We start from the raw sequence: 26365 nt of genomic DNA on the forward strand, positions 1-26365 counted from the left end.
CTGTCCCAGATCACATGGTTGGCAAGTGGTGAAGCTGGGTCTCCTGCCATCTTTCTACGCTACCTCACAGGGGGAAGGAGGTAGGAGGGAGAGGCAAACTCATCTTGGGTGCCAAGTAAAGCTTCCCAGACAAACAAGCATCAAACAGGCATGTGCCTTTAAGTGAGCAAGTGGGATTTTTAAAGGCCCATTTCCAGAAGATTAAGGAAATCAAGAAAGCCAAGTGCTAGGCAAATAGTTATAACTTGAACCAAAATGTTTGCCAGTGTGGTGCACTGAGCCAAAATGGACCAAATGCTGGCCAGTGCTTCACACTGTACTGATGTGTCCAAATATTCAGTTCCCTTTCTGTTTCCTCAGGAACCCTGGGATATCCCGGGCACCTCCCCTGGTTCCATATGGTCTGCAGGATCCTGTGGGAGGATTATTTACCCCCAACCCACTGGCAGTGGGACTGGCCCTGTGACTTGTCTTGGCCATAGATAATGTCTGAGCAGAAGTTTTAGTAGCCAACGTACGCTTCCACGGGCTGTCTTTTCCTCTGAGTTAAGGGCACCTTGCCCCATAGAGTAGCTGCCCCTTCAGCCAGGATTATGGAAAGAAAAGACACAGGGATCAGGAGACCCAATGCCAATCTGTCTAAGACATGTGATGTGGTCAAAAAATAAACCTTCTCTGTTCTTGCAAGCCACTGAAACTTGCGAGTACTTGCTACCTGCGAATAGCTGAATAACAACAGCTATTATAATTATTACTATTATTATTGAGATAAATTTCTATTTTAGCCCCCAAAAAGTTTTGAAAAACTGAAGAAAAAAAATAACACAATAAAAATTCCCAATTGTCACAACAGATTTCTCATGACAGATCTAAATGGGTCTAATTCTTACAAATATCTCATACAAATTTTCCATATTCCTAGACTGTATTGATGCTTCTCTTTTTCCTTTACCTACTAACTCTGACCCCTGACAAAACTTTCAGGTAATGATAGCATCTCTGCTGAACTCATTTTCCCGCCCTCCATAATAGCCTCTGGGGCAGCCATGAGTTACAAAAGGGAAGTCAGGAGACTGGCCTTGAAGGCCTTCTTATAAGTTCTACTAGTGGCCTGGTGCATAAAATTTGTGCACAGCAGGAGGAGAAGGGGGAAGAGAGGTGTCCTTCAGCCAGGGCTGCACCCTCTCCAATCTGAGACCCACAGGGATCGGGCCTAAACCAGCAGTCGGACATCCCTCTCACAATCCGGGACCCCTGGCTCCTAACCCCTCACTTGCCTGCCTGCCTGATTGCCCCAACCACTCTGCCTGCCAGCCTGATGCCCCGCAACTTCTCCCTCCCCACCAGCCTGCTTGTCCCCAACTGCCCCCCCTTGGTGACCTGATTGCCCCCAACTGCTCCCCCTGCCAGCTTGTTTGCCTCCAGCTGCCTTCCCCTGCTGGCCTGATCACAACCAACTGCCCTCCCCAGACAGCCTGGTCACCCCTAGCCACCTATGCTCCGGCCTTGCTACATGGCTTTGTTGTAAGGATGTCTCCTGGAAGATCTCCCAGTCCAATTAGCATATTACCCTTTTATTAGTAGAGATAGCCTTGTCAAACAAGCTGTTTTTCATTTTAAAGATAAAATAATTAACTGATGCAGATTTCATCATGGTTTATTAATAGATTCTCATAGATTCTATTTTCCTATCTCAGTCTTTGGTAGTTTTTAGGAAAATTAGCTTCTAACAATCATCCTATTTTCTTCCATCATCAATAGTATTTGCTCTTCTTTTAGGCAGATGCCCTGCGTTCATTTCTGGCAGCGTTATGTATGAATCCCCAACGCTAACTCCTAACGCTCTGCTAACACATGGGCACAAGCTGCTGTTCTCACGAGCCTGGAGTCTAGTTGGGAAAACAGGATAATAAGCAAGTTCATAACCAAAAGCCTTCAATCTTGCTACATACTATGAAGAAAAGAGAGTGTTTTAATAGGGATTCATGAGGTACCGGATGAGATGAACTTAACTGGTAACCAGGGAAGACCATCCGACTGGGGACAATGGTCCTTTCCTACCCTGAGTAGCACAGCAAAGCGTGGCGGTGGGAAGGGCAGGAGGACCCTGGTGTAGGAAAGAGCGCAGAGCGGGTGAGAACTGAAAGAGGGTGCTTCCTCTGCTCTCCACGTCTCAGTAAGAGGAAGAGGAACACGAGGTGGAACCGAAGAGCAAAGCGCAGGTCGGGTCAGGTGGCGCTTTATCGGTCTGGGTTTTATGCTGGGAGGAATGAGAAGACATTGGTGAGGATGTGACACGATCGGATTTGCACTGATAAAAGATGTGTGGAAATGGACTAGGGCAGTGGTCTAGAGCCACATGCGGCTCTTTGGCCCCTTGAGTGTGGTGGCTCTTCCACAAAATACCATGTGCGGGCACGCACATACAGTGCGATTGAAACTTTGTGGTCCATACGCAGAAGTCAGTTTTCAGCTCTCAAGAGAAATTTCAGTCTTTGTACTGTTGATATTTGGCTCTGTTGACTAATGAGTTTGCTGGCCACTGGACTAGGGCGAAGCAAAAGTGAAGGGGAGAGGCCCCTGTAAACATCCAAGAGAAGGAGAACATGAGCCTAGGGAACTGGGGAGAAGTGGAAAGACATGAGGCTTATTTTGGAGGTAAACACACAAAATCTGCTGACAGATTGTAGCTCAGTGTGGGAAAGGCTGACATCTGGTCTGAGAAAGGAAGACGATTGTGATGTAATTGAATGAGATGGGGAGGACAATGGGTGGAATCGATTTAATGGATGAAGTAAGAAATTCCATTTTGAAAAAATAAAATTTAAGATGTCTGTGAGATATCAGAAAGCATTAAAAAATGCTTTCTGATATCCCCAAACCTGGGATAGAGGCTACTCCTATTCCCACCCCATATCCTATTGCAACACTTCTTTGGTTTTTATAATAAGTTTTTGTTGATTTTAGAAAGAGTGAAAGGGAGAGGGATAGAGAGACAGAAACATCAATGAGAGAGAAACACCATCAATCGATGAGAGAGAAACATCACGCCCCCTACTGGGGATCTAGCGCACAACCCTGGCATGTGTCCTGACCAGGAATTGAACCAGTGATCTCTTGGTTCATGGGTTGACGCTCAACTACTGAGTCACATCAGCCAGGCAACACTGTTTAATATCCTGTTTTCTGAACTCCAACCTTTAACAGACTAAAGCTCCAAGATGACAGATACTTTATTATCTTGTTCACCAATTAATCTCCAGTATCTAATAGCGTTACAGGCATGTAACAGAAATTCATCATAGGTTTATTAAAGTTCTTTTTAAAAGTATATAAGGAAAAGATTTGATACTTTCCAAATTTCTGCAGGATATGGGGAAGTGATTTTGTTTTTTTGTTTTTTCACAAGGTTGATAGTACAAATGGTAAAACTTTTCAGAATGGTACTCTAGAAATGTTTCCACAAAAAAATAAAAAGGAAGTAATGAAATAAGCCTAAATGCCATCATTAGAGAAATGACTAATTAAATTATGGTTTGCAATAGACTACTATCTACTCATTAAATATTAGTATAGAACTATATTTCTTGTTGTGGAAAGATATTCATGATATATTAAAAAGAGATTTAAGAAATACGCTTTGTTACAAAAATTTACATATACATAAAAATATACAATAAAATGTTAAAAACTGTTATTCCTGGGTATAGGAAAATGGAAGATTTTTTTTCTTTTAAAAAACTTTTCTTATATTCTGATTTTTTTCAATGAATACCTATTACTTTCATAATGAGTGAAGAGTATTAAAGCAAACTCAATCAAAACAAAAAGCTGAAATTTGAAACATATCTCATAAATGAAACTATCTAAACTGAAAAAGAATGGTCTTTAAAGAACTTCTATGGCAAGTTCTGGAGTATCTCTTAGAAGCATTAGTGACAGGCTAATCACTGTTAAACGACAGGTAACCACAACAAAATATTTCCAATGTGTTTTACAATCCTATGTCTAGCATTTCAAAATGCCCATCAACTGACCCAACTTTCTCTCCCAGTCCCCGTTTCTCCCTATATAAACTTTCTGTCAAGTCAGTCTTTGTTTCTTTAGAGGGAATCACACAAAAAAATCTGTTTGGTGTTTATCTCTGGCATGTAAGGTTTAAACAGTTTTAGTTTTGTTGTTAAATGTTTGGGTTTGGCTCTTCATAAAATCCCACTTGGTAGCAGTTACCAGAAATAATGGCAGAAAACTGAAAAGAATTTAAACCTCACCCCTTCTGTGACTATCCCGATCCACAATCATCTCCCCTTTCTCTGACCTCTAAAACAATTATTCTGTGCCATCACAGCTTTTTACTTGTTCACATACTGGTGAATAGTACATTTCCATCATTCATTCATTCATTCATTCATTCACTCAATCATGGTTGTATGACTTTTTTGATTTTCAGATAAACTCAGCATCCTGAGAACGGGTATGGAAAAGGCAAAGAGCTGGGACTCTTTCAGGGTTTTATTTTTGCTGGGCTTGCATTCTGGAAGGGCAAGTCAGTTCAGGATATTGCCAAGGGAGTAGCTGTTAGATGGATCGGGGCATCAATATGGATGGGATAAAAAGGAGGAGAAGAGAGCCAACAGGTAAAGAGAAAGTGAATATTTCAAAGAACTAGCCCTATGAAATGCTAACTGGGCTTTTCAGAATCACTTTTCACTTACTGCTCATTATATGGGAGTACAAATACACATTGTCAGATAATACATTTGTTTGTGGGCACAAGAACTTATATGAAATAGGAATATTTGTGTGATTATATCAGGAATAAAAATATAGAAAATCAGTAGTGGAGGGAAGTTCCTTCAATTGCACTCATCCTATATAATAAAAGCCTAATATGCAAATAGACCAAACCGTGGAACCACTGACTGGTTGGTGGGGGGCGGGGCCAGCAAGCAGGCAGTGCCAGGCCAGCCAAGGCGGGTGTCAGCAGGCAGAGGGAGGGGAGGGAGCTGGGGTGGGGGCAGTGGCGACTGGCAGCAAGGCACTGGGGGTGGGTCTGAAGCTGCCCCCTGGTGGTCAGTGCACTCTCACAGGGATGCCCATGGGAGGGGGCCTAAGACATCAGTCAGACATATCCCAAGGGCTCCCAGACTGCGAGAGGGTGCAATCCAGGCTGAGGGCTGCCTCCTCCCAATCCACCCCCCCCCCCCCCCTGCACTAAGTGCACAAGTTTTTGTGCATCAGGCCTCTAGTTAAGGAAATATTTGTTTCTCTTCTATTGTGAATGTGCATGCTTCGAAGACTGAGGTTATTAGAATTGCAAAACAAACACAAACAGCAAAGGACAGCTATAGTAGAAGGGGCACAGGACACAAAAAGAGCATGCTAATCAAGTGCCCCTTCCCCAGCCCCACCCAGAATCATCTGCAGTCTCTGCCACAGCCCAGCGTGCAGACTGAAGGGCCGGCAGGCTGGAAGCACAGTCCTGTGCCTGAGAGACGTCCGGCTCTTCCCAGCTCAGGGAGCATGAACCTGGAGAGTATCTCTGGTCAGAAGGGCTAGAGGGCAAGAGAAGAAAACCGATTTGCACCTTATAAACGCACGCAGTGAGAGGAAAACTAAACAAACGTACAGTAATCCAGAAAAACTAGTTGAACACACAGAAAATGTAGACTAAGCGATGTTGACTTAAGAAACCTGAATACCAAGTTGTATTTATGCTACAATTTTTTATTTCACAATCACTAAGTAGATGGGCAAATACTGAAAGGGAATATAGCACAGTTAAAATATGTGGGGAAGGTTATAAACTTTGCCCTTTTTTAATTGTATATAATTATAATGGTGCAAAAAAAAATGCAAAAACACCCTCTTCTTCTCTTATACAAGAATTATCACATGCACCGTATTCCCAGGGGCACATTCTACCTGTTAATCGCCTCAACATAACGGAAGCACTGCCCTTCTTCTTGCACAGTCCCTGTCTCGTGTGCAGGCATTCCTTCTGAGGCAGTTTGGGGACTCAGGGGCCGTGACATAAACTGAAAAGCCGAGGGGGCGATGTCTCAGCATTCCTTCCAGAACCTTCTCTTTCTTTCATTGTCTTTTCAAAAACAAAGCGAGCTCTCAACTTTCCAGGTACAAGACTATGAAAGGATCGCCTTTCTCCTCCACATCCTCGCCTCTGGAGACGTAGCAAAAAGGAAAGAACAAGGCTCCTTCTCAAGCAGTCATCAAAAAAACAGAGAGAGACTGGGGTGGAGAGGAGAGAACTCTGTTTCCAGACTCAAAAAGAAAAGAAAAAGGTAAAGCAAGGTATTTTCTTCCTACTTCCAAGAAAGCTTTAAAAGTTTGACTGTAATATTATGACACATGATAATTATGAAATAGTGAAGCAGTTTCACAAATCAAATATCACAAGGGGGGGAAAATCACTTCAAGATATCTGTAAGTGAATAAATATAAGTGGTGAAAGCAAATGTAAAAATGAATTTCCTAGCTTAATTTGGACCCACTGATGTATGGACGCCAGCAACAATTTCATTAGCGTTTTACTTCCTGTCATCACTAAGCCTTTCATCAGAGGAATTATACAAAACTAGCCTAATTCTGACACTACTGAAGTTATACTTGTTACTGGAGGCTCTAGTACTCAGAGCTTTTTTTGAGATTTGAGAAAAGGGAAGATAATCTTCAAGAAAGGATGGGAAACAAGAATCATTAAATGTGTTTTCTTTGTTGATTAAAAGAGGGACAAGTTATTTTCGGTTTCTGGGTTGAAAGGTTTGAAATTAGAAGAGGCGAGTCTAGTCTTAAGTGGGGTCAAACCTTTTCAGATCTCATGTTTCAGACTCTTCCGATAGAAGACGATAGACGGTCCTTTTACACACAGAGTTCGGGGGCAGGTACCTGGTACCGGACCGCGAATAGAGTCTGAATTTAGAATCAGAGAACTGGGGTGTTAGTGGTTTAATATCATTCCTCCTTCACCCCGCCTACCTTTTAAGTTGATTATTTAAACCTTTCGGTCATAACCTCAGAGAAAGTCACCAAGGACAAATGTAGGACAACTGGGGGGTCACTGCCACCTAAACCTGGGCTGCAATGTCTAATCCGCTGAAACATATTCAAAAGAAAGGCTTAATCAGCTAAAGTGGGCTTCATGCAAAACTTTCCCGTTAAGGTTGATTGGAAAAAGGAGCTTTATCCAATGTGTAACCTCTACCCTTAAATCAATATGATCAGAATACCTGAAATAACACTCCTTAAATTCTTGTTTTAATTTTTTTCCCCCCAGTTTTTAAAATGTTACCTGAATGGTGGCCAGTATGAGGAACCATACTGTTCTTTTCAGAGTAAACAACTAAAAAACTGGGCAAAATATGTAAAGCCATGTCCTTCTGCCAGTAGATGACAGGCAATGCAGGCCAGAGCCTTAAGAAAAGGGAACTAAAAGCAGTAAGCCCGGGTTACGGACTGCAGAGAACTTACAGCCTACAGTGCAGGTGGAAGGAGGCCAAGGGCAGCCCAGTGATGTCTCTGAGTTGAGGAGATAATTAGGAAAACTCTCAAAGCTAAGGAATCAAGGCAGAGGGAATCCAGGCGGCTGGAATCAGGGACAGGATAGTCCTAAGGAGAGGGCTACACACAGAGAAGGGTCTGAAGATTTGCAGAGGACTCCCCCGGAGGCTTTAGCTGAGTACTGAGTGGCACAGGCATGAGAGGAGATTGCCTGCACTGTGGATTCGAGGGCACAATAAGTGGAGCTCACACAGGACCATGAATGGTTCATGTTCCCACCAGCCAGAATGGAAAGACCTTCTAACAGCCGAAACTGGTTTGGCTCAGTGGTAGAGTGTCGGTCTGCGGACTGAAAGGTCCCAGGTTTGATTCTGGTCAAGGGCATGTACATTGGTTGCGGGAACATCCCCAGTAGGGGGTGTGCAAGAGGCAGCTGGTCGATGTTTCTCTCTCATCGACATTTCTAGCTCTCTATCTCTCTCTCTTCCTCTCTGTAAAAAAATCAATAAAATATATTAAAAAAATAAAAATTAAAAAGAAAGACCTTCTAACAATGGCAAGGAGTACAGGCCTTAGGAGTAGAGAAGTGGGAATGATTGAGCAGTAGACCAAAGGCTGTTAATTAGTTCCCATAACAAAAGTCAATTGGAAAACTTGTACAGATCAACTGTTTCCCCAGAAGCTCAAATTGTTCTCTAGTTAACTGCATAATGGTACAAAGTCAAAACTTATTTCAAATATTTTTTAAAAAAATCTAGGACTCAACAACATAAAACTCACAATGTTCAGTATCCAATAAAATTCCAGACATGCAAACAAGCAAAAATATGACCAATTATGATGCGCACTGACCACCAGGGGGCAGATGCTTAACGCAGGAGCTGCCGAGATGTAGTAACTTCGTAGCTGTGGTTCTCAGGTGATACACCCAGAACCAGAGAGGAGGGAGCCCGATTCTGGGGTGCGTCACCTGAGAACTGACCTCTCGCAATCTGGGACCCCTCGGGGGATGTCAGAGAGCAGTTTTGGCCCAAACCCCTTAGGCCAGGCCGAGGGACTCCACTGGTGCGTGAATCCGTGCACTGGACCTCTAGTACTATAATAAGAATCTAATAGCATATGTGAGGTGGTACAATGTCACTTGGATATGGAGAATGATAGTTAAATATACTGTATTCTAAAGCAACCACAAAAATATAACTAATAAGTCAATAGTGGAAATAATTAAAATCTAAAAAACACTTATTTCTGCCCTCAAAGGGGGAGGGGGGGGGAAATGACAAGGAATAAATAATTTAAAAAAGCAGATGGTAGCTTTAAACTCAACCATATCCGTAATCAATTTAATTCCAAATGAAAAAGGAGAGATTGTCATGTTATAGAAAAAAAGAAAAGAAACCAATTTCAAATAAAAACACAAAGATAGGCTAAAAGTAAACGAGTGGGAAAATACAAACCATTATAACACTAACCGAAAGAAAGCTAGACTGGGTTTGCTAATATCAGACAAAGTAGAATTCAGAGCAATAAATATTACCAGAACTGAAGAGGGCCATTTCATAATGATAAATACTTAAGTATTTAAAAACAGAATTAAAAAAAAAATGAAGCAAAAACTGAGAAAAGTGAAAGGAGAAATAGATGGATTTGACAATTAGAATCAGAGATTTTAAATACTTCTCTCAGTAATGAACAGAATGAGCAGAAAGAAAATCAATAAGGACACAGAAGACCTACAGCACCAGCCACCAACTAGTCTAACTGGCATTTGTAGGACACTCAACCCAGCGATGGAAGAATACAACATAGTCTTCTCAAGTGACCACAGCAACCAGGCCAAAGAGATTTAAAAGGACTGGAAACATACAAAGTATGCTCTCCGACAACAGTGAAATTAGATGTCCATAGGAGAAAGATGTCTGGAATATCTAAAAAGTAAAAAAACAAAAACAAACCCTTCTAAGTAACCCTGAGGCAAAGATGACGTCAACAGGGAAATTAGAAAATGTTCTGGAATAAAATGGAATAAAAATGAAAACATGATATATCAGAATTTTGAAGATGCTGCTAAAGCCCTGGGTAGAGGTAACTTTCAGGTTATGCATATGTTAAATCTCATAAAACTGCACACTTTAACTATGTGCCGTGTACTCAACTAAACTGCTAAAAAAAAAAAAAAAAAATACTCCGAGCATTCAAACGTTCACTGTTTCTTTAACGTACAATCTCACATTTCTTCATTCCCAACCTTTCAAAGGAGTTCGGGAAGTCTGTCTTCATAGTGTTGGCAGCCATCCCTGAAATATATTTTAAAATAAAGCACCTATTTTCCTTTACCAGAGAAGTAGGTGGAAGTGAAGGGCTCAGGAAACAGGAGAGCAGATATGTGGAGCAACACGAATGTGGAGGGTGGAGGGAGGGCAGTAAGCAATGGACATTTCCGTGCTCCTTTTTATGCTGCCTGGGTACCCCTTCCCTGGAATCGCTTAGGAGCTCTCTAAGTCAATCTGTGTTTCTTTGCCAAGTAACACAATGCTCCAAGAAACTGCCTGAGCTGCCACATGGCCTTTAGCAAAAAAAACCACAAAAAACATATAACTCAGCTTGTTTACATGCGAATCAGAACAGAAAAACCAGGGTGCATCTGTTCTTCCCATCTGAATTGCAGACACAGCTCAAGTTCTCCCCTCTCCAAGGCAGCCAGCCTTCCCCGTCCACTCTAGGACCTGCTGACATCCTTCTCCCTGACCTCTGATCTCTGAACAATCCTCAGATTGAATCATGCAATTTATCATTTAAACTGTCTGTGTATGGAGCTTTCTTCCATTCTCCACTCCCCACCCCACCCCACCCCCCACCCCAAATTTTCAGCATGGCCTATACCAGTGGTCGGCAAACTCATTATAGTCAACAGAGCCAAATATCAACAGTACAACGATTGAAATTTCATTTGAGAGACAAATTTTTTAAACTTAAACTTCTTCTAACGCCACTTCTTCAAAATAGACTGGCCCAGGCCGTGGTACTTTGTGGAAGAGCCACACTCAAGGGGCCAAAGAGCCGCATGTGGCTCACGAGCCGCAGTTTGCCGACCACGGGCCTATACCATGGGGACTTCTGCCCATTGTTCTGCTCTCTTGGGGAAGTAATGAGGAAGCTTTCACTCTTAAGTATTCCTATTTCCTCTTCTCAACAAACAGCAATCTGACTGGGGAGGCCAGGGCCCAGGCACTCCCAGCTCCTGGCTAGTTCCTCTCACCGGGAGCTGCTGGCCCGTCCGCAGACCACATCCTACGCTAGAAGGCAGCTGCCTTTCCCAGCTGCCTCGGAGGGAGCAGTCACGTGGGCTTGAGGAGAAGGGAGGAATGCTGTAGGCCTTATTCTGGCCTGGGGTCCAAGCCTCATCCCTCAGTCCAGCTTGCTCCGCAGTAGAGCTGGTAATATCCCGCCATCCACAGGAGTGGATGAGACGTGTAATTACCGAATTTTTCGGACCATAAGACGCTCCGGACCATAAGACGCACCAGTTTTTAGAGAAGGGAAATGAAGAAAAAAAGATTCTGAAACAAATAGTGTCCTAAAATATTTTATGTGCATTAAAACCCAACATCACAGTCATAAACACATGTAATCAACCCTGTAAAGTAAACAGCAGCATTTAGAACCATTTTAGAGCCGGGCAAGCACACAGAGACCACACAGAGCCGGGCAAGTAAAAAAAACTTTTTTTTTAAAGTATAGGTGTAGGCTATATTTGGACCATAAGACGCAGGGACTTTTTCCCCCCACTTCTGGGGGGGGAAAAAGTGCGTCTTGTGGTCCGAAAAATACAGTAATATCACGCACATCCAGAATGCCTTTCTTTTCTTAAGGTGACCATCAGAATGCCTACCATTCTAGGCTGACTTTTTATCCATGGGAGTCTTTCATAATTCTCAGGGTCCTGATGAATCATTTCCTGGTCTTTGTCCCCCAGTACTATTTTTGTGCCCTTTCTACAATATTTTACTCTGCTGGGCATTCTGGTTCGTTGTATATATATCTTTTTTCGACATTTCAATTATAAGCTTTTTAAGAGAAGAGGCTGGCTGTGCCATGCCTACCTTAGTATTAATTCCATTTAACTTTTAAAGACATTTAATTTGGATCACCTGTGCAATTACTTGTTTACTGTTTGGCTTTGGGCAGACTGTAAATTCAACGAGGCAGGCAGTCAATTCTCATTAATTGTTGTATCTCTTCCATGGGCACAGGGCTTGACACAGATTAATGCTCTGTAGATATTTATTGAATTGTCCATATTCTTTTACACAGTTATAAAATGTGTGTTGATTGATCCATTTATTAATTGATAGAAGAGGATAAGATGTGGAAGATGAATCTAAAGTCAAAGTGCCGTCCTATTTACTTCCAGAATAATGAAAAGCAAAGCATCACCAACAACAAATACGTACTTCTTTCTGAAGGTAACGGTACAATGATGACAATCATTCCTTTACCCACACAACACAATGTCCTTTGGAGTTTTTGTACCTATACATTACTAAGCTATTTGGCGTAGTCAATACAAAGGGTAAAATCCAATTTGCATTATCACTGATTGCCCTTGTTTCTAAACGATCACTTTCTAATGAATAGGTTTTTCACATTGCAGACATAAGGAAATCTTGGGCACAGAATCCAGCCAACCTGTTAGTTCTGAAATAGTGACTCAGCGGAAGAGTGCAAGCTCCAAGGGCAATGTGACCTCTAACGGTTTTTTGCTATGTTGTTTTCTATTGTAAAAAAGGTCAGATATCCGAGCGCTCTGCTATCCGGGGCCAATGGCAACTGGTGCATCTTGGCCTCAGAGCGGCCCCTTGACTTTTTTTTCAATAACTCAGTAGCACTAGAGCAAACCTAATCAAATTTAGATTAGCTAATTGATTAGAAAGGGAAGGGAGAAAATAAAGTCCAAGAAAGTGCCTATTAAACAAAAGTGTATGCAACTATTGTGTGACTATTGGTTGTCCAGTCTTATGCTGGATCCTTTGGGAAGAAAGTGTCTGTCCTCTAGAAGCCAACAGTATGTTTGATTTATCCTGAAATAGTATAGCTATGGTATGTGTGATTTATAGAGATATAGTATAGCCTATAGTATGTTTGATTTATACTGAAGCCTTATTGAACAATGTGAAGTAGAATATAAGGAAGTGTGAGAGTTTATGGTTTGGCCAATCAGAACAGAGAAGAAGGGTAAGAAGGATGTGTCATGGTGAGCCTTGAAGAAAAACACAAACACATAGCAGTTAAATTGATAGACATGAATAGGGATGCTCAGGAAAGGAGAACATCCAAGAGTTGCAATGAGAATACATCACAGTGAGAACACGTTGAATCTGATCCTCCTCAGAGTAGGTATAGCAATCCACTAAATGATCTGGGTGGCAAATTCAAACCTGATTAAGACACTCCTGAGAGGCTTCTGAGTGGGTCCAGCTTTGCTGCAAGAACTAAAAGTCCAGAAAGGGACATACCCCAGTGGATACACATCTGATGGAACATTTATTATGACCATACGATGATTATTTTACTGCAACTTCTCTGGAGGAAGATGTCAACGACTATACCTGCAAACCCGGTCCCCCGGCTGACAGGCCTATACAGACTGTCCATGGCTAAGCTAGTCCTCCAGTGCAGTAGTTCCCAACTTGTAGGAAACACGAAGCTGTTTCAAGGATCCCAATACATTCATAGGAGCACCAAGCATGGTCTGAATACCATATAGATTATGCTTCACACAAAGATACTGCTGTGTTCCAAATGTAGATAACTACTATTGTTTTTTAAAATTTTAAGAATCCTTTATAATAAAAGGCTAATCCTTTATAATAAAAATCCTTTATAATATAATCTGCAAATAGACCGAACGATGGAACGACCAGTCGCTATGGCATGCACTAACCACTAGGGGGCAGGTGCTCAATGCAGGAGCTGCCCCTTGGTGGTCAGTGTGGTCTCACAAGGGGAGTGCTGCTCAGCCAGAAGCCCTGAGCTGGCAGCAGCAGTGGCAGGAGACTCTCTTGCCTCCTCTGCAGTGCAAAGGATGTCTGAGTGTCAGTTGGACATCCCCGTGGACTCTTGGACTGCGAGAGGGTGCAGACCAGGCTGAGGGACTCCCCTGAGTGCACGAATCTCATGCACAAGGCTTCTAGTATATTTTAAAATGCATAGCCAGTTTATTAACTACAATCATCTAGGACTCCTCGAGGAGCTTAAAGATAATTACCTGACAAATGAAAAGTCCTAAGGAAAGATGCACAGAAAAGAGGTTCATGCCACAGTATGGCGGGGTATGGCAGGACAGAGGTGCCAAAGAAGGCTTTCCAGAGCATGTTTGAGTTGGTGTTTCTCAAGAGGAAACGTGCCTCAAAAGTCTGAACATTTTCTGTAAGACATTTTTAGCTTATGTTTTTATTGTAGTAAGATTCTTTAAAATACATAACATACATTCTGGATTACCTGGATGCCCACCTCGTAGCTGACCATGTAGCCAGGTAAGAGGAGCATTTGTATTGAATAGTTGTGAAGTGGTCAGGTGCCCAATCATCTGAGTTGAGTTATATACTAAGCCACAGAAGGGTCTGAAATAAAAGTGACACTATTTGAATTTTATTTTGAGATGATTCTTGCGAATATGTGCAGAATGGATTGTGCAGAGGGGCAAGCGTAGCAGCAGAGACGCCAAGTAGGGAGCTTTCTGAGTAGCCCTGACATGTAATAATGACTAGAGGGGCTGGGACTGAGACTGAAAGGAATTTTAAGGACCTGACTAGGCTTTAGTTCCTTTAAAAGAAAAGCCTGAGTCTAAACGGGGGCCTAAAGGATGAGCACTTTGCCAGCAAAGGGTAGAGAAAGGAGGAGAGTAAGAACAGCAAATCCTGGAGATGAGAGACAGCATGCGACATTCAAAAGTGTGAACGAAAAAAGATTCACTGTTTGGGATCTGGAGTGGAGAAGCATGTGAGAGACAAGTCTTCAGGATGAGTGGGGTCAGGTGTGGCCACATTAAGAAGTCTGAACTTCATTCCTAAAAGCAACAAGGAAACAATGGTTTTAAGCAAAGAGGTGACACACCCTTTCAAGAACGAGGTGCACTGAGAAATTAGATTGAGTTCCAAGGGAGCCTCACGGGTAGAATACAAGTTAAGTTGGCAGGCAACCAATTTTGTCTCAGGCGAAGAAACAGAAAATAACTGTGCAGTCACTGAGTACTAACAACTAGAATGCAGTCTTTTTTTTTTATGTGTAGACATTTTATTTTATTTTCATGTTAATCCTCACATGGGAATATTTTTCCATTTATATTTATTTTATTTTATTTTAAAAATAATTCTTTATTGTTGAGAATATTACAAATGTCCCTTTAATTCCCCCATTGTTTCACTGATTTTTAGAGAAAAAGTGGAAGGAAGGGGGAGAAACAGAAAAAAAGATACATCCAGCTGAAACCGGTTTGGCTCAGTGGATAGAGTGTTGGCTTGCGACTGGAAAGGTCCCAGGTTCGATTACAGTCAAGGGCACGTTCCTCGGCCGGGGGCACATCCCCAGTGGGGAGTGTGCAGGAGGCAGCTGAGCGATGTTTCTCTCTCGTCGATGTTTCTAACTCTATCCCTCCCTTCCTCTCTGTAAAAAATAAAATAAATTTAAAAAATTAAAACAAAGATACATCCATTGGTTGCCTTCTACACGTGCCCCGACTGGGTCCCCTGATAGAGCCTGCAACCAAGGTACGTGCCCTTAACCAGAATCAAACCTGATCTATCCACTGAGCCAAACTCACTAGGGCTATGTACAGACATTTTAAACATAAAATTTAAACATTTTAAACTCAGAGAAATAAGCTCTAGTTTTTCTTATGGTGCCAATTGAAATACAATTTTATTTAAGATACTGCATTTTCCACTTTACAATGCAGTGCTTATAAAGTGCACCATTATTTTCTTTCCTTGTGTCCAGTTTTTCATTAGAAAAATCACAGACTTATTATCAGAAAATTTTATACAAATTCAATGTTTAAATCTGCCCCAATACTGTCTTTTTCTTCTCATAATCTATAGTATCATAGTTTTTTGTTTTTATTTTATAAGAATATTATATAAAGCAAATAGGGATAATTATTAACTGTAAACTCCAGTTGAAATGATCCAAGTTCCCTCAAGTTGATCCCAGTGAGCTACACAAATACCCTATTATTTTTTTAAATTAAATTATTATCTGTGTACATATTTTAACATTGCCCCCCCCATATACCCTCCCTCCCCAGAGTTTTGTGTCCATTGGTTGTACTTATATGCATGTATACAAGTCCTTCGGTTGATCTCTTATCTCCCCCAGATCTCCCTACTCTCCCCACTGTAATTTTACAGTCTGCTTGTTGCTTTACTGTCTTTATATCTATCTTTTGGTTTGTCAGTTTATAATGTTCTTTAATATCCATAAATGAGTGAGGCCATATGGTATTTCTCTTTCATTGACTGGCTTATTTCACTCAGCATGATGTTCTCTAGTTCTATCCAGGTTGCTGCAAATGATGAGAATTCCTTCTTTTTTATGGCAGCATAGTATTCCATTGTGTAGATGTACCATAGTTTTTGGATCCAATCATCTGCTGACGGGCACCTAGGCTGTTTCCAGATTCTAGCTATTGTAGATTGTGCTGCTATGAACATAGGGGTGCATTTACCCTTTCTGATGGGTGTTTCTAGTTTCTTGGGATATATTCCTAGGAGTGGGATTACTGGGTCAAATGGGAGTTCCATTTTCAGTTTTTTGAGGAAACTCCACACTGTTCTCCACAGTGGTTGCACCAGTCTGCATCCCCACCAGCAGTGCACGAGGGTTCCTTTTTCTCCGCAACCTGGCCAACACTTGTCGTTTGTTGATTTGTTGATGTTGGCCATTCTGACAGGTGTGAGATGGTACCTCATTGTTGTTTTGATTTGCATCTCTCGGATAATTAGTGACTTTGAGCATGTTTTCATGTGCCTTTTGGCCTTCCTTCTGTCTTCTTTTGAAAATATTCTATTTAGGTCCATTGCCCATTTTTTAATTGGATTATTCATCTTCCTTTTATTTAGTTGTATAAGCTGTTTGTAGATGTTGGAGATTAAACCTTTATCAGTGGTAACATTTGCAAATATGTTCTCCCACACAGTGGGCTTTCTTGTTGTTTTGTTGATGGTTTCTTTTGCAGTAAAAAAGCTTTTTATTTTGATGTAGTCCCATTTGTTTATTTTCTCTTTAGCTTCCATTGCCCTAGGGGCAGTATCAGTGAAGAAGTTCTTTTGGCATATGTCTGAGATTTTGTTGCCTGTGGATGCTTCTAGTATTTTTATGGTTTCCCGTCTGATGTTTAAGTCCTGTATCCATTTTGAGTTTATTTTTGTGTATGGTGTAAGTTGGTGATCTAGTTTCATTCTTTTGCATGTATCTGTCCAATTTTCCCAACACCATTTATTGAAGAGACTGTCTTGACTCCATTGTACAATATATTCGTGCCTCCTTTGTCAAATATTAATTGAGCATAGTGATTTGGGTTGATATCTGGGTTCTCGATTCAATTCCATTGATCTATATGTCTGTTTTTGTGCCAGTACCAGGCTGTTTTGAGAACGGTGGCTTTGTAATACAGTTTGAAGTCTGGTATTGAGATTCCTCCTACTTTACTCTTCTTTCTCAGGATTGCTGTGGCTATTCGGGGTTTTTGTTTGTTTGTTTTTTGTTGTTGTTTTTTTTCCAAGCTACCTGAAAGTCCTTAATTCTGTGCTAAAATGTAGACAGATTAGATACATAGATAGCAAATAAAATATACATAAAAAGTTAAGGAAGGAGGACCCGTTGCATCTTGAGCTCAGTATTTTTTTTATCTGTAATTTTAAGGTGGTTTTAAACCAAGGTCAGAATAAAATTGGTTGTTACCAATGGGAGGTTAGCCAAAAGTTAATTAAATAGATTAAGACATTTCTGTTCTTTTAAATCTTGCTCTAAATAATTTTGCTACATGTATTCTATTAGTGATTATTTTTAGCAACCGGAAATCTGGAGTTGTTTTATTTTACATTTTTACAGAAAAAAACACACAACTGACATGAGTCTTGGAATCAGTTATGTGCAAGACATCCTCACTTCAACTTAATTCCTAGTCACCCCTCAAGGTGCAGCTCAGATGGAAGGTCCCTGCAGGACATCTTCCACAGCATAAAAGTCAGTCATGTGTTTTCTTTGTCCTTCTGTGACACTGTGTGCATCATTCTCTCAGTTTACTGGGTCCATGTCTGCCTCTCACAGGCAGGGATCCTCTCTCATTCATCTCTGAATAAGATCTTTGCCTCCCCAGGGCCTACCACAGTGCCTGAGTCCCAGTGAGTTCAATAAATGCTTGTTAAACTGGTCCATCACTGAGTTACCTTCCAGTCTGGCCTGTGTAGCCAAGCCTAGGCACCAGCAACCACCTGGTGGCAGCAGCTCAACGGTGCAGCATGCCCAGGCAGAAGGAAACAGTGTATGGAGAGTTCCTCTCACAAGCCTGAAAACCTAGTCATAGCAAATCTGCCTATTCTCCACACTCCCCCCTTCCCTTCCGCCCCTTCCCCACCTAAATATCTAAGCTCCTACAGCAAAGAGTCAGTTCATACAAAGTTTTTTTTTTTAATATATTTTATTGATTTTTTTACAGAGAGGAAGAGAGAGGGATAGAGAGTTAGAAACATCGATGAGAGAGAATCATCGATCAGCTGCCTCCTGCACACCCCTCACTGGGGATGTGCCTGCAACCAAGGTACATGCCCTTGACCGGAATCGAACCTGGGACCTTTCAGTCCGCAGACCGACACTCTACCACTGAGCCAAACCGGTTTCGGCACAAGAGACAATTTTATGTGGCAGTTTCAAGAACAAGAAGTATTTTTATTTGTGTCTTACTTGAACTATTATTTTTTATTCATCTCATTCATAAAAAAGCAAAATTAAAACACTTTTCCTAATTGCTTTGCCAGTTTGGCTGCATTTTGAAGCAGCAGAAAATGATCCAAACATTCTTGTCAAAAGAGCATTTCCAGTGGTGGAGTGAGGGATCTGCCCAGCAAATCAATTAACGACAAGACCGGGCACCAGACTAAAGAATTCCAGAGTCAGCAGTGATGAAGGATTCTTTTACACACAGGAGAGAAAAGCAGGAACTGTTTCATCATGATAAAACCCTGCAATCAGCGTTCTCAGAGGTCTGTAGGTAATGCTTGGAAAAGCAGTAAGTTAAAATCACGTTATTTTATAGACTCTCAGTCACGCAGGTTTGGGTTGAAATCACTCCCTGGTTTGCCACATTTTAAGTGGCTGTATTTTCCCAGTATTATTTAACATTCAGCCCTCTCCACACCATTACCACCCACTTCTTACACACACATTCCCCCTCCCTCCCTCCCTCCCCTCCCTTCCCTCCACTACTGGAATCCCTTCCTCCCCAGTAACTATTGATACCGTGGGACACAGTGACAACTCCCATCTAAGTTTGCTCAAATTCCAGTGCCTCCCTGTACTATCCCCTTCACAACAAGAAAACACTAGAGAGAAAACGGTAACATTTCCCTCTTCCACCCATTGTGGTCCAAGGACAATGTAATAGAAGCACCCCTTTGTGCAAACAAAGCCTACAGAGGGCTCGGAGCTGTGCTGCCTTGGAGCAGGCCTGGCTCTCTGGAGCAAGGCGGAGATTTAATGAGGCTTTCCAGACTGAAGGTCATGGGGTGCTGAACCACAGTTTCTGCAGAGAATCAAGCATTAGTCCCAAAGAACTGCATGTGGCTCATAGGCAATGACACATGCTAACAGAAGACTCCTGATGACTGATGGCAGCGTCTCATAAAGTCAGCCATACCCACCCCCAAAATATCTATCTTATGAGACCCCAAAGTAACAGCTGCTGTAATGCAGGCAGTCCTCGGGTTATGTTGGATTCAACCTATATCATTTCATGGTTACGTCACCATCTCCCATTTATTTATATTTTTTTAAAAAAAAGTTTCCATCATTTTGACATATGTACATATGTGCTTTATGTTTTTTATTATTTACTGTATTTACCACAAGTAAAGGTCAGGAATTGTTATCTTTCTTTAAAAAAAATTTTTTTAACTGCTTCACTTTGTTACTGCTGTGTATGTGCTCCATGTGAGTGACGTAGGTGCTTATGTAGGTGGGTTTTGACATAAAGCGAAAATCGCATTATGTTGCACTGTAGCAACAGATCTCTGACATAATCCAAGGACCTACTGTTTAGGGAAAGTTCTTGATCATAGAGAGAAAAGTTCCATAATCTGTTCATTTCCTAAATAATCATGTTTGGCCTGTGCCTCAGAATTTTTCATGTTAAATATTAGGGTGGGGAAAGCAAGAAAAGGAATTCTAGAAAACATAATTTCAATAACAAAGGAGTCTATTATTTTTACACTGGAAAACTCAGGTGCCCTGATTCCACAGACTCTTGTTCTTATTGTAAAATAAAAACCTCCTACTCTTTGCACAAGGCCATTCTTTTCATTTGAAATTCTTTTTCTCATTACATTCCAGGGACTATTGTGAGATATAAGTGGGTGTAAACTAGTTCTTTTCATGAGAATAAAAAACAAACAAAACAAACCCCTAGTTCTAATTTGTTCCTTAAGGAAGTACCTAAACCTTCACTAATCCCAAGCTTCCTTATATATATTTAGAGGCCTGGTGCACAAACATGTGCACAGGTGGGGTTCCTCGGTGATAGGGGCCGGCGATCAGGGCTGATTGGAGCCGGTTAGGGCAGGCTAGCGATGGGGAGGGATCATGAGAGGTTGGCCAGCCATGTGAGGCTGGCCATGAGAGCGCTCTGACCATCAGGGGGCAGCTCCTGCTTTGAGCATCTCCCTGGTGGTCAGTGCACATCATAGCGACTGGTCATTAGGTTGGCCAATCATAACGGTCAACTGGTCATAACAGTCGCTTAGGTTGTTATAGATAGATAGATAGATAGATAGATAGATAGATAGATATAGATAGATAGATAGATATAGATATAGATATATATTGTAGATAAGACAAGGTTGAAACAAGGTTGTCTTATCTATATATCTACAATATATCTATATATCTATATCTATATCTATATCTATATATAGATATATAGATATAGATATAGATATATAGATATAGATATAGATATAGATATAGATATAAGCAGGGTTTCATATAAAAGACTTGGCTTTAGAAGTCCAAGAACTAAAAAAAAAAAAAATTGTATGTAAAATTTTTTTGTATCATAGCATTTTTTTCAGAATTAGAGTCCACTTTCATCAAATTTTCAAAATTGGCTGAGACTCAAAATTGGTAGAGAACTACTAGCTAAGACAGTGTCTAAGTAAAAAGTTGCAAACTCCACAAAGAGTCTACCACCCCATGATTCTTTGAGAACAAAAGAAAAGGTAAAATTTTAAGTTAATGAGAGAAGTAAAGAGCCTACAGTTTTTCATCCTTAAACAAGAGAAAAACTAGAAATACAGTTCATTCAACCACTGACAATCCTAAGGGATCTAGGGGTTATCTCAGGAGTGATGAAGAACCTGGCTTGTTCCCTCCATTCTCAGCCCAAGATTTGGTGCCGAAAGAAGCAGACAGGACACCTAGTGTTCTGATCATGGTTTTTGCACACCATTTTCCACTACAGAGGTGGAACGCTTAAAAAAATCTATAGATTCAACACAATTCCTATCAATGACACAATTCGCAGATCTAGAACAAATACTCCAATAATTTATATGGAGCCTAAAAAGACTTCAAAAAGCCTCAACAATCTTGAGAAAGAAGAACAAAGTGGGAGAGATCATCATACCGGATATCGACCTAAACTACAAAGTCACTGTAATCAACGCAGTCCGTTACTGGCACAAGAACAGGTATATAAATCAATGGAACAGAACAGAGAGCCCAGAACTTTACAGTCAATTAATATTTAATAAAGAAAGCAAGAACATACAATGGAGTAAAAAACAGTCTCTTGGATAAATGGTTTGGGGAAAATTGGACAGGTACATGCCAAAACGTGCAACTAGACCACCAGTTTACATCGCGCTCAAGAATAAACCCAGGATGGATAAAAGACTTAAATGTAAGTCACGAAACCATAAACATCCTAGAAGAAAACATAGGCAGTGAAATCTCAGAGCAACAGTTTTGTCAATATATCTCCAAGGGCAAGGAAAATACAGGGGGAGAAAAAAAGGGACTACATCAAACTAAAAAGCTTCTGCACAGCAAAAGAAACCATCAATGAAATGAAAAGACAACCCACTGAATGGGGGAACGTATTTGCCAATGATTCATCGATAAGGGGTTAATTTCCAAAATATATGAAGAACTTACACAACTTAACAATAGGACGACGAACAATCCAATTATATATATGTGTATATATATATATATATATATATATATATATTCTGTTTCCCCAAAAATAAGACAGTGTCTTATATTAATTTTTGTTCCAAAGATGCGCTAGGTCTTATTTTCAGGGGATGTCTTATTTTTCCATGAAGAAGAATACAGTACACATTTATTGTTAAATGAAAATAAAGGAAATTTATTACTTGTGTATGGTACGGTAGTACGGTAGTTGTCAACACAAACCAGACAAACTGTGAATCCTACAGTATCAAGAATTTCCTCATTTATTCAGTGACAATCATGTCATCATCTTCTGGAACATCATCATAACAATCCAATTCCTGAATTTCCTGGTGAATTTCTTGTGACTCCATTTCTTTCAGAATCAGTGGACCAAATCTCTCATGTTTAGCAATAGCACTGTCTTTAAATGAGTACTTCTTGTCAAGGTAGCCTGCTAGCAGTGCATTGGCAATACAACTGTCAGTGATTTTCTCCCATGAATTCTTCACCCAAGTCACAACTTCTTGCAGTTTAGGTTTCACAAAGTTTCCATGCTGATTTCTCTCCATTCTATTTTCAATGTCATTAATTTCCATGCACAAATTGTCTTTGAATGGCTTGTTTATTGCAATATCAAGAGTCTGGAGATAGGCCTTATTTTCGGGGGATGCCTTATATTTCACTCAGAAGGAAACCTGTAAGTAGGTCTTATTTTCTGAGGATGTCTTATTTTCAGGGAAACACGGTATATAATGGGAATAATAAGAGTACCTACCTTTGCAAACTCACATGAAGTACTTAGAAGAGTGTCTCACGCATAGTAAGCATTCAATAAATGTTAGCTGTTATTAATGTTCATCAGGTGCTCATACAAAAGGAAATCTGTCATTTCTACTCTCCTGCCATTAAAATCTCATATACCAGTAATACACTGCTTTGCTTTGATAGCTATAAATCACTTTAATGTATTCCAGAATTTCTAAACTATAATGGATGAGGCATTTGGCTGTGACACTTCTATGCTTATAAACAGTGTGAGGAAATATTATGTTCTTTCATCTTAATTGATTAAAAAAAAAAAAAAAAAGATACCAAGATGCAGAATAACAAAAGCCACCCCTGGTGCCCTTTAGTGAACCAATTTATTTGGAAACACATTTTGTCCTCGGGCAATGCATCACTGCTATTCATCGGTGGGTTTAAGGTCATACCAGTAAAAGCAGGGCTGGAAAATGCAAATCAAGTTGATTCACCAATCACCATTTCTACTATTGAGATTTTGAAACATAATAAAGCCAAAACTTAGTTAAGAAGAAGGACCTCCTACCTCTTTGACAGCAAAGGGTCAGTGAAATCCCTGACGTCACTGAGGATGGCAAATGAAGGTCAGGCAGAGGAGAAGGTGGTGGGAGGCTGCTGAATCCAGGACCGAGGTCAGACTCCACCTAAGCAGAGAATGCATGCTTATCAGTGCAGGTTACAAAAGGGGAAACATGAAAGAGAAATCAAAACAACAATAACTCAGGACTGATCAGCGGGGTCTCGCGTGCAGGGCCGTGGAAGGGATCTGCTCCAGGTACAGACCATGGGGGATGCTGTCAGCAGACAATGTTAGCATGGCTACACTGTCTAAACTCAGTCTGCTTTTTATTGTCTTCATGCACTGCCAATTCAAAACAGTGAGATAGAATAGTCCTCCCCTAAAATGCCTTTTATTGCTCTAAATTCTAAACAATTACTGTTGTCACTGTTCAGTTTGAATTATACGTAAGCTTCAAATGAGCACATTTTTAAATTCTGTATCTCTAATAAATATGTATTCTGTATAGAAGTTAGTCGGAGAATGCCTATTTATTTATGCATCTGTGGCAGTGGGTTCAGACTCACAGGTTCATTTTCAGAATAAGTTTGTAATTGTTCAGAATTGTTATATCTGGCTTCATGTAACCCATCATGCTACATATTCTCAAATAGCAGATCCAAATAAAAAATGATAGCCTAATGATTATAATAGAACTAGAATTACAGTTACTACATTTCTGTTACTTATGTGATCATTTTAAGTTTATAATCTGAATTTAAAACAGTATGAATTTCAATGAGTGAGATTTTTGGTAAGTGGAGATTTTATCTTATACAGGAAATATTTTATTGAATATGAACAATATATTTAAGACAAAAATTTACTATTGCTTATAACTTTGTTTAAACTAAAGACTATAATAACTCTTTAACCAAATAATGATTATTTACTGGTATTATAATAATAGGCATTACATAGAAAGTAATGACTGTTCTTTTTTTTTATTGATTTTTTACAGAGAGGAGGAGAGAGGGATAGAGAGCTAGAAACGTCGATGAGAGAGAAACATCAACCAGTTGCCTCCCGCACACCCCCTACAGGGGATGTGCCCGCAACCAAGGTACATGCCCTTGACCGGAATCGAACCCAGGACCTTTCAGTCCGCAGACCGACGCTCTACCACTGAGCCAAACCGGTTTCGGCATGACTGTTCTTAATAATAAATTATTACTAGCAAAAATAATTATGTTGTATAGAGGAGGGGGTGTTAACAAAAGACAGATCCCAGGTTAAATACACTAGGTCAGTGGTTGGCAAACTGCAGCTCAGGAGCCACATGAAGCTCTTTGGCCCCTTGAGTTTTTAGCAAAGGCCAGCTTAGGAGTACCCTAATTAAGTTAATAGCAATGTACCTACCTATATAGCTTAAGTTTAAAAAATTTGGCTCTCAAAAGGAATTTCAAACGTTGGACTATTGATATTTGGCTCTGTTGAGTAATGAGTTTGCCGACCATTGCACTAGATACACCACTATCTGTCATACCCTTCTGTTCTGAAGTTAATCACTTAATAGTTCTATTTAAAAACCTGACCTTGAAGATAAGGATCAGAACTAGTTGTGTGGACTGGTACTGTGTTCTGTGAAATGCAAGAATATACTAATCTCTGATATCACATGTATAAGGCAACATGTCTTTTAAAAGTCAGAATAATTCAAGTCAAATAGATAATTGTCTTTCACAAAGGAAGTATGAAACAAGAGCCAAACTAACTACTGGTAGTAATGCACGAATTACGGTTCATAGACGAATATTTATAAACTTTCTCCCAGTTACTATGGCATACCATCTGACTTATTTTCACAACAGATTCAAGATCCTTCAGGTAAGAACCATGCACTGGAGCTTTATAAACAGAGCTGAAAGGTCACTTGATTGATAGGCAATGAATAGCCACTCAAGATTTTAAGTAGAGAAATTGTAAATCATAATATTTAGAAATTTTTATTGTGTGAACTGATGTAAAGAAAAGCTTAAGATTTTCTAAAATTATTTGGTCAGCTGCTAATTAATAGAAAACAATTTGGTAACATCTTAGAAAATTAAATTATGCATTCTTATCCTAGTTGAGGTTAATTTTTAAAATGTTATCTTTATTGTTGAATGTATTACACATGTCCTTTTTAAAATATATTTATTGATTTTTTTATAGAGAGGAAGGGAGAGAGATAGTTAGAAACACTGATCAGCTGCCTCCTGCACAACTCCCACTGGGGACGTGCCCACAACCAAGGTACATGCCCTTGACCAGAATTGAACCCGGGATCCCTCAGTCCGCAGGCAGACACTCTATCCACTGAGCCAAACTGGTTTCGGCTACACATGTCCTTCTTCCCCCCCCACCCCACCCCACTGATCTCCTCCACATCCCACCAAACAGCCCCCCCCCCCCAATGTTAAAATTATTATGCATCATTCCTCTAACCAAACATTAATAAATGTTTGCTCTGTATCTGGCACTGTGCTTGCTGGTGGTGACTGGGCTTAAAGACATATAGGTCTAGAGTATCCTGTTCAACAGAATGATAAATGTAAGCAAATAGTTATGAAAACATGACCAGTGAGACAGAAATATACAAAGTGCTACTGGAGCAAAAAGAAGAAGCTAGCAGTAAGCTCCAAACCTCAACTACTTTGAAACCAAGGCAGAATTCTGACTTATATGTCCGAATTAAATATATAACCCGTGAAGGTTGATTCGGTACAAACTTTTCCCTCACACCCAAGCAGTCTGATCATTTTGACTAGTTTCATCTTCATAAGACCTATTAAATTAATCTCACCACAAAATCCTAAAATCAGAACATTTCACATATACTGGGAGCAGTAAACCAAGGGTGAGAGATGGGTCAGCTACTGGTCGGCGGGAGAAAGGAAAATAACATTTGGATGACTGTGCTTTGGAAAAGGGAATAGGCAGCGATGCCTTAACGAATTCTGAAACCGAGTGAGCAGATACTGATGGGCAGCTCTAAGTTTAACTGTAGACACACTGTGTGTGAGATGCCTGTGGGACAACTGTGAGCAGAATCCA

At 40.5% G+C, this 26365-nt stretch overlaps 1 protein-coding gene across 3 annotated transcripts in view; it reads right to left on the minus strand.

Moving 5' to 3' along the window:
* Positions 1–23419, minus strand: part of CRACD (capping protein inhibiting regulator of actin dynamics) — a 154086-nt gene extending 130667 nt beyond the window's left edge. For all 3 annotated transcript variants that reach the window (XM_045572378.1, XM_036415511.2, XM_036415501.2), the window contains exon 1: positions 23297–23419. The gene's annotated coding sequence lies outside the window, so the exon portion shown is untranslated. The remainder of the gene's footprint in view (positions 1–23296) is intronic.
* Between the last annotated feature and the right edge of the window lie 2946 nt (positions 23420–26365).

This window comes from Pipistrellus kuhlii, unplaced genomic scaffold (assembly GCF_014108245.1).
Source record: "Pipistrellus kuhlii isolate mPipKuh1 unplaced genomic scaffold, mPipKuh1.p scaffold_m20_p_1, whole genome shotgun sequence".
Classification (NCBI taxonomy): domain Eukaryota; kingdom Metazoa; phylum Chordata; class Mammalia; order Chiroptera; family Vespertilionidae; genus Pipistrellus; species Pipistrellus kuhlii.